We start from the raw sequence: 8628 nt of genomic DNA on the forward strand, positions 1-8628 counted from the left end.
GAATACTGAGGTTGCCATTTCAGAACCCCAGGCTTGCCCAGTCAAGGCACATATGAGAAGCAACTATGTACTATGAATTGATGCTTCCCTCTCCTCGCCCCTCTTTCTCTTTTTCTCCTCTCTAAAATCGATAAATTAAATCTTTAAAAAGATAAAGAAAATAATGCAAGAATAGACTCTTGTTTTGGCCTGACCAGGCAGTGGCACAGTGGATAGAGCGTCTTACTGAGACGCAGAGGACCCAGGTTCGAAACCCAGAGGTCGCCAGCTTGAGTCCAAGGTCACTGGCTTGAGCAAGGGGTCACTCGGTCTGCTATAGCTGCCCGGTCAAGGCACATATGAGAAAGCAATCAATGAACAACTAAGGTGCCACAACGAAGAGTTGATGCTTCTCATCTCTTTTCCTGTCTGTCCCTCTCTCTGTCTCTCTCTCTGTCTCTCTCTGTCTCTGTCACACACAAAAAAAGAAAATAAACTCTGTTTTGCATACTCACAACTGCAAACCTATTTTTGCCACACCCCAGTATTTTCCCCAATTTTTTTTTTTTTTACAGAGACAGAGAGTCAGAGAGGGATAGATAGGATCAGAGAGAGATGAGAAGCATCAATGATTAGTTTTTCGTTGCGACACCTTAGTTGTTCATTGATTGCTTTCTCGTATGTGCCTTGACTGTGGGCCTTCAGCAGACCGAGTAACCCCTTGCTCGAGCCAGCGATCTTGGGTCCAAGCTGGTGAGCTTTGCTCAAACCAGATGAGCCTGCGCTGAAGCTGGCAACCTCAGGGTCTCGAACCTGGGTCTTCCGCATCCCAGTCTGATGCTCTATCCACTGCGCTACCACCTGGTCAGGCGCCACACCCCAGTATTCATTGAGTGTACTTTACGTGTACACTTTAGTGGTTCTAAATTATACCTCAATCTAGAAACAAGAAGAGATCAGTGTCACTGCAGGAACCTCAAAAGCAACAGTTAGGTTTTTTTTCCCCCCAAAAAATTCCATCTGATACAAAGTTGCTTTAAATAAACCCTAATAATACTGCATCTTTAGAAACAATTAAATGAATAAACCATAGGTACTATTAACTCCCAGGAGCCAAAAGAGATCAATCTGTTCAGGAACTTTTACAAAGTTCCAGGAACAGCCTGACCAAGCGGTGGCGCAGTAGATACAGCGTCAGACTGGGATGCGTAGGACCCAGGTTCGAGACCCCGGGGTCTCCAGCTTAAGCGTGGGCTCATCTGGTTTGAGTAAAGCTCACCAGCTTGGACCCAAGGTCACTGGCTTGAGCAAGGGGTTACTTGGTCTGCTGAAGGCACATATGAGAAAGCAATCAATGAACAACTAAGGTGTCACAATGAAAAAAACTGATGATTAATGCTTCTCATCTCCCTCTGTTCCTGTCTGTCCCTCTCTCTGACTCTGTCTCTGTAAAAAAAAAAAAAAAAAAAAAAAAAAAAATTATTAAATTTGTAATGTAAACATCAAATTTTAACTGTGTTCAGTAATAGCCAATGTGAATTAACAAATGCTTGACTGGCAAACTCTTCTACAAAATGAAGCTTACTTACTCAGCTTAAACCAGATAACAAATAAAATTGAAAACATACCAAGAGAGTTTTGTTTGTGAAATGTTTATATTCTTCAGTTCTGTTAGTGCCATCTTGTAGGATTTACACTCAGCAGAACTTTGGGCCATCAGATTGAGAGAAAGGAGAGCAAGACAGGAAGAAGGATAAAAAATGTGATAAAATGTTTTTGTTTTTCGGGTTTTTTTTTTTTTTTTTTTTTTTTTGTGGTAGAGACAGAGTGTCAGAGAGAGGGACAGACAGACAGGAAGGGAGAGAGATGAGAAGCACCAATTCCAGGATTCAATCTTGACGCACAGTTAGTTCTCTGCTGGTCTGGCTTTTAACCCAGGGATTGGTTTTAGAGTAGCTTGAAGATGGGTTATATATAATATATATACATGGGGGGTTCAACACAACTTGTCTAAACCAGGTTCCTTTTGAGTTGTATTTTCCAGTCTCTTGTTGCTGTGTCTTCATTTCGTTAGTTTTCCATTTATTTTGTTGTTTATCGTTTGTAGTTTTGTTTAAATCCATTTACACAAATACCAAAAAGCTATCATTCCTTTTTAAAATAGAAATTATGGGCCTAACCAGGCGGTGGTGCAGTGGATAGAGCGTCGGACTGGGATGCGGAGGACCCAGGTTCAAGACCCCAAGGTCACCAGCTTGAGCGCAGGCTCATCTGGTTTGACCAAAAAGCTCACCAGCTTGGACCCAAGGTCGCTGGCTCCAGCAAGGGGTTACTCGGTCTGCTGAAGGCCCACGGTCAAGGCACATATGAGAAAGCAATCAATGAACAACTAAAGTGTCACAACAAAAAACTGATGATTGATGCTTCTTATCTCTCTCCGTTCCTGTCTGTCTGTCCCTATCTGTCCCTCTCTGTGACTCTCTCTCTCTGTCCCTGTAAAAAAATAAAAATAAAATAAAATAGAAATTATGGTACCACAAATCTCACTTCCATATTGATCTCATGAGCATTTGTTCTATTGTAGCATAATAGGGTATCTCAGAGCTTGTATTCCAGGGCACACTAGAGAAGGTGAGGACTATCTCTCAGCATTTCAATGTAAGAATTCCTTACTAAGTCACCAAAGGCACTGTAAATTTTGGAAACTAAGGACAAATATCCTAAGGCTTCTATGAAGATGTCAGCATTTGGGGAACTATTGGTCAAGTAGCAGCTTCATGCTTAAGATAGTGGGGAATTCAAGGCCCTGGCCAGTTGGCTCAGTGGTAGAGCGTCGGCCTGGCATGCAGGAGTCCCAGGTTTGATTCCCGGCCAGGGCACACAGGAGAAGAGCCCATCTGCTTCTCCACCCCTCCCCCTCTCCTTCCTCTCTGTCTCTCTCTTCCCCTCCCGTAGCCAAGGCTCCATTGGCGCAAAGTTGGCCTGGGCGCTGAGGATGGCTCTGTGGCCTCTGCCTCAGGTGCTAGAATGGCTCTGGTTGCAACAGAGCGATGCCCCAGATGGGCAGAGCATCGCCCCCTGGTGGGCGTGCCGGGTGGATCCCTGTCGGGCGTATGCTGGAGTCTGTCTGACTGCCTCCCTGTTTCCAGCTTCAGAAAAATACAAAAAAAAAAAGATAGTGAGGAATTCAGAAGTTAGTTTGCCAATCCCTGGGAGACACAGAATGATTGAAGTAATAAAATACTGGGATACACCATTCAGGAAATTGTGTGGTTAGCAGCCAGGAAACTGGGAGGTTCTGGGTAGCCAAAATCAACAGGGGAAGGCTTTCTGAGGGATTTTAGATTTGGGACAAGCCAAGTTTTGAGAAGGGAAAGCCTTCTAAGTAAAGAATGTAGAAAAACAATAGATTCACTACTTAAAAATGAAATTTTAAGTTACTTGTAATCATTAAACAAGTCTTGGGATGATCCTGATCATTGTAGTGTATGTAATAAGCTTTCAAAAAGAATAGAAATTTATAAGGGCAATCAAATTACAAATCTAAAATTTCTATCATGTGTTGTTCCAGAAGGGATTATGACCTCTTTTATGAAAACATGATGTTTAGGTTATATTAGTTAGGGGAAAAAATAGTATTAAATAGCATTAAGATCCCATTAAGTTTGTACACAAGAACACTAAACTGGCTATCAACGTCCAGATGAGTAATTAGTACTAATCCACAGTAATTTTTGCATTTGAAATTTTTATGATTTAAGAGAGACGTAACTTCCTGATACTGAGCCCAGAGGGAAATTCCTCCTTGGTCCTCTACTGATGATAAACAAGGCCCTTAACATCTCTATTGGGTTGGGGAATAAGTTCGTAGCGTTTTTACCGAAGACTTTTATTTAAACAAAAAACAATAATTATATCAATAAGTTAATTATATATTCGCCGTTGCTGTTTACAACCTCTTCCCACCTCTCGACCAATTTGTTGATGCCGTTCCGCCAAAAATCGCCTGGTCTGATGTCAAAGAAGTTGTTGAGCCAGTTTTTAAGGACCTCTTTGTTATCGAAGGTAACGCCCTTCATATGGTTTGACAGGGAGCGGAAAAGATGGTAATCGGTAGGTGCAAGGTCCAGAGAATACGGCGGTTGCTGAAGGACCTCCCATTCGAGCTCTTGGAGTGCAGCTTTGACAACTTGTGCAACATGGGGCCTGGCGTTGTCGTGAAGGAATATGGTTTGACCATGTCGATCAGGTCTTTTCAGTCGAATAGCCTCATTCACGCAGTGTAGCTGGGCAATGTAGAGCTCCTTGTTGACCGTGGCATTCTGCATTTCCCAGTTCTTCATCGAATTCAGAAGGCCTTCCGCTGCGGCACGTGTCATCGACGTCAAAGTCGCCATTTTTGAACTTTGCAAACCATTTGCGTGCTGTAGACTCGCCTATGACACCTTCTCCATACACGTCGCAAATGTCCCGGGCTGCTTCGGCAGCTTTTTGACCTCGATGAAAAGCAAAGAAGAGCAGGTGTCGAAAATGTTGATTTTTGCCTCCTGGGTATTCCATTTCTAAGCCTCAAAACTAATAAAAAATTAAATAACTCAAAAATACAATTAACATAGTTTTGTAGAGCAGAAATTTCATCGAATGAATACTTACTCTTTGCCAAACAGCAAACAAATTGTTGTAAAATAAAAGAAAATATAAAAACGCTATGAACTTATTCCCCAACCAATAGAATAAATCCAGCACCAAGTTTTAAAATCCATGCCTGAGGGTGGGCTGTCACAAAATACTGCCCCCAGGATTCAATCTTTTTTTTTTTTTTTTTTTTTTTTTTTTTAGAGAGGAGAGAGAGAGAGACAGAGAGGGAGAGAGAGGAGAGACAGAGAGAGAAGGGGGAAGGAGCTGGAAGCATCAACTCCCATATGTGCCTTGACCAGGCAAGCCCAGGGTTTTGAACCAGTGACCTCAGCATTTCCAGGTCGATGCTTTATCCACTGTGCCACCACAGGTCAGGCCCCAGGATTCAATCTTGATGCACAGTTAGTTCTCTGCTGGCCTGGCTTTTTTTTTTTTAATTTTTTTTTTAAATTTATTCATTTTAGGGGAGATGAGGAGCAGGAAGCATCAACTCCCATATATGTCTTGACCAGGCAAGCCCAGGGTTTTGAACCAGAGACCTCAGTGTTCCAGGTAGACATTTTATCCACTGTGCCACCACAGGCCAGGCTCTGCTGGTCTGGCTTTTAAGCCAGGGATTGGTTTTAGGGTAGCTTGAAGATGGGTTATATATAATATATATACATGGGGGGTTCAACACAACTTGTCTGAACCAGGCTCCTTTTGAGTTGTATTTTCCAGTCTCTTGTTGCTGTGTCTTCATTTCGTTAATTTTCCATTTATTTTGTTGTTTATCGTTTGTGGTTGTGTAAGCTGTCTCAAGTGCCTCTTAGATTTTTATGTTTCAATTATGGTTTACTTTCAATATTATTTTGCATTGGTTTCAGGTGTGCAGCGTAGTGGTTAGACAGTCATATACTTCGGTCCCCCACCTCGGTATTTCCAGTACCCACCTGGCACCATACATAGTTACCACAATATTATAGACCATATTCCCTGTGCTGTACTTTACATCTGCGTGACTGTTTTCTAACTACCAATTTGGACTTCTTAATTGTTTCTCCTTTCTCCCAACACCCTGCCTATGGCAACCACCAGTCCGCTCTCTGTGCCTAAGAATCTGTTTCAACCAAGTGCTTAAGGAGGTCAGATACTGACCAAGGAGATATATGTTATTCAACTTCCTGGGGATATCGTCTGTCTGGAGAAGCATGGAGCTGTACAGTATAGCAGTCTTTAAAGCTGAGGAGAGGAGTTAACATCTTCTCATTAAAATGAAAGGGACTGACAAGGATTAATGGCTAATTAGAGGTCTAAAGAAATGCTTTAAAGAAGTTTCACATCGCGCTGGCCGGGTAGTTCAGTTGGTGAGAGCGTCGTCCCATATGCTGAGGTTGTGGGTTTGACCCCAGTCTGGGCACATGCAAGATTCAACCAGTGATGGCATGAATAAGTGGAATAAGTCAATGTTTCTCTCTGTCTCTCTCCGTTCCTCTCTAAAAATCAATTTAAAGAAGTTTCAGCCTCACCTGTGGTAGTGCAGTGGATGAAGCAACAACCTGGAATGCTGAGGTTGCTGGTTCAAAACCCCGGACTTGCCCGGTCAGGGCACGTATGGGAGTTGATGCTTCCTGCTCCTCACCCTTCTCTTTCTCTCTCATCTCTCTCTCTCTCTTCTCTCTCTAAAAATGAATAAATACTTTTTAAAAAAAGTTTCACATCTGCTCCAGGGCAGACAAAAGTTCTCAAGGCCCAGAACTCTACTCCATAGAGAAAGGCAGAATGACTCGCAATTTAGAACCGTGGACACAAGCAAAATAAATATTGGAGGAATGCTAGTTAAAATGATTGGGGTTTCGGAGTTTAACTCTATAACTTGCTGTGGTAGTTATCAAATTGAGGGTCAGTAATAAAACCACAGTATCTGTATGTGAGCCTGCTCACCTTCCCGTTGGGAGTAGGGGAAGGAGAGCAAGTATCCGCCTCTTCCAAAAGTATTAAATCAATAAGCTCCAGTTTTAAGAGGGTGGGTGGGGCAAAATACATTACTATTTAACTCCCCCCCAAAAAATTAAAACTACAATTCTATATTTAATTCATGCATATTCCCCAGTAACTGATTACTGTCCAGTCAAAGGCTAAGGAAAAAAATTTTAAAGGCCCATAAATAATTTTACATTATTCCCAACAGGAACTGAAAATCACTAAGTATTATTTAGCTGTAAAAATTTTTTTAAGGATTTATTGGTTTTTGAAAGAGGAGAGAAGGAGGATAAGGAGCAAGAAGCATCTATGTGTAGTAGTTGCTTCTCATGTGCCTTGACTGAGAACTGGGGACCTCAGCATTCCAGGTCAGTGCTCTACCCACTGTGCCACCACAGGTCAGGCTGTTTCACTGTAAATTCTTACACCAAGAGATCTCGCATGTTGAGCAAGCTAACAAAATAAATAATAACATCCAAAATACTGAGGACAAGGGGAAAAAAAGACTTAACAAGCCCCCCACACACAAATACTGAGGAATCTACTTTTAGGTGAAACATTCATTGCAGGGGACCTCAAAGCTAAACTAATTAATGAAGAAAAAGGAACAGATGTCTCAAGGGATATGCACAGAAAAAGAGGAAGACAAGGAAGTTCACCAGAGAGTGTCAAAAGCCACCGAGGGAGGCTGCACATAGCTGGTCAGAACTGAGCGCTGCTTTAAGGCTGAGAAGACTTCTATGTGACCATGCCCCTTGAGGTGACCTTCAGTAAAAAGGTAAACGTCAAAGCTGAAATACAGGGAGTTTTATGGAAGGTCAGGTAACTCCTCTTCCGTTAGTTTGTCCTTTCAGATTGGCACATGCATAGCTAAGTGTACCCTTGAATCTCACAGATGTGTTGGGCTGGCCAAGCATGACAGGTGTTGAGGCAGCGTGCCATGTTTACACAGGGCTGCCAAAATGCCAGCCAGGCTTCCTCAGAACTAGGGCATAAACCTTTCCATGTACACTGGCTCTCCCATCCCAGCTCACATTAAGCACAGTATGCCTTGAGTCAGGACGAACAGATGCCTGTTTGCTTCTGGAGATACAGATGTTCATTCAGGAGTATTTTATTAAAGTAAAATTATTTTTCTTCCATCTCTGCCATATTCTACCATCAGCATCTGACCTTAGAAAGATGTTTTTAAAAATATATATTTTTTGCCTGACCAGGCAGTGGCACAATGGATAAAGCATCGGACTGGGATGCTGAGGACCCAGACTCAAAATCCCGAGGTCTCCAGCTTGAGCGCGGACTCATCTGGTTTGAGCAAGGCTCATCAGCTTGAGCCCAAGGTTGCTGGCTTGAGCAAGGAGTCACTCGGTCTGCTGGAGCCCCCTGGTCAAGGCACATAATGAGAAATCAATCAATGAACAACTAAGGAGCCACAACGAAGAATTGATATTTCTCATCTCTCTCCCTTCCTGTCTGTCCCTATTTATCCCTCTCTCTGATTCTGTCTCTGCCACAAAAAAAAAAAAAAAAAAATGTGTGTGTGTGTGTATATATATATATATTTTTTTTTTTTGTATTTTTCTGAAGTTGGAAATGGGGAGGCAGTCAGACAGACTCCCACATGCACCTGACCGGGATCCACCCGGCACGCCCACCAGAGGGCTATGCTCTGCCCATCTGGGGCGTCGCTCTGTTGCAACCAGAGCCATTCTAGCACCTGAGGCAGAGGCCACAGAGCCATCCTCAGCGCCCGGGTCATCTTTGCTCCAATGGAGCCTTGGCTGTGGGAGGGGAAGAGAGAGACAGAGAGGAAGGAGAGGGGGAGGGGTGGAGAAGCAGATGGGTGCTTCTCCTGTGTGCCCTGGACAGGAATCGAACCCGGGACTCCTGCATGCCAGGCCAATGCTCTACCACTGAGCCAATTTTTTTTAAAATTCATTTTAGAGAGGAGAGAGAGAGAGGAGGGGGGAGCAGGAAACATCAACTCCCATATGTGCCTTAACCAGGCAAGCCCAGTGTTTTGAACCCAGCGTTCCAGGTCAATGCTTT

Source organism: Saccopteryx leptura, chromosome 3 (genome assembly GCF_036850995.1).
Source record: "Saccopteryx leptura isolate mSacLep1 chromosome 3, mSacLep1_pri_phased_curated, whole genome shotgun sequence".
In the NCBI taxonomy this organism is placed as follows: domain Eukaryota; kingdom Metazoa; phylum Chordata; class Mammalia; order Chiroptera; family Emballonuridae; genus Saccopteryx; species Saccopteryx leptura.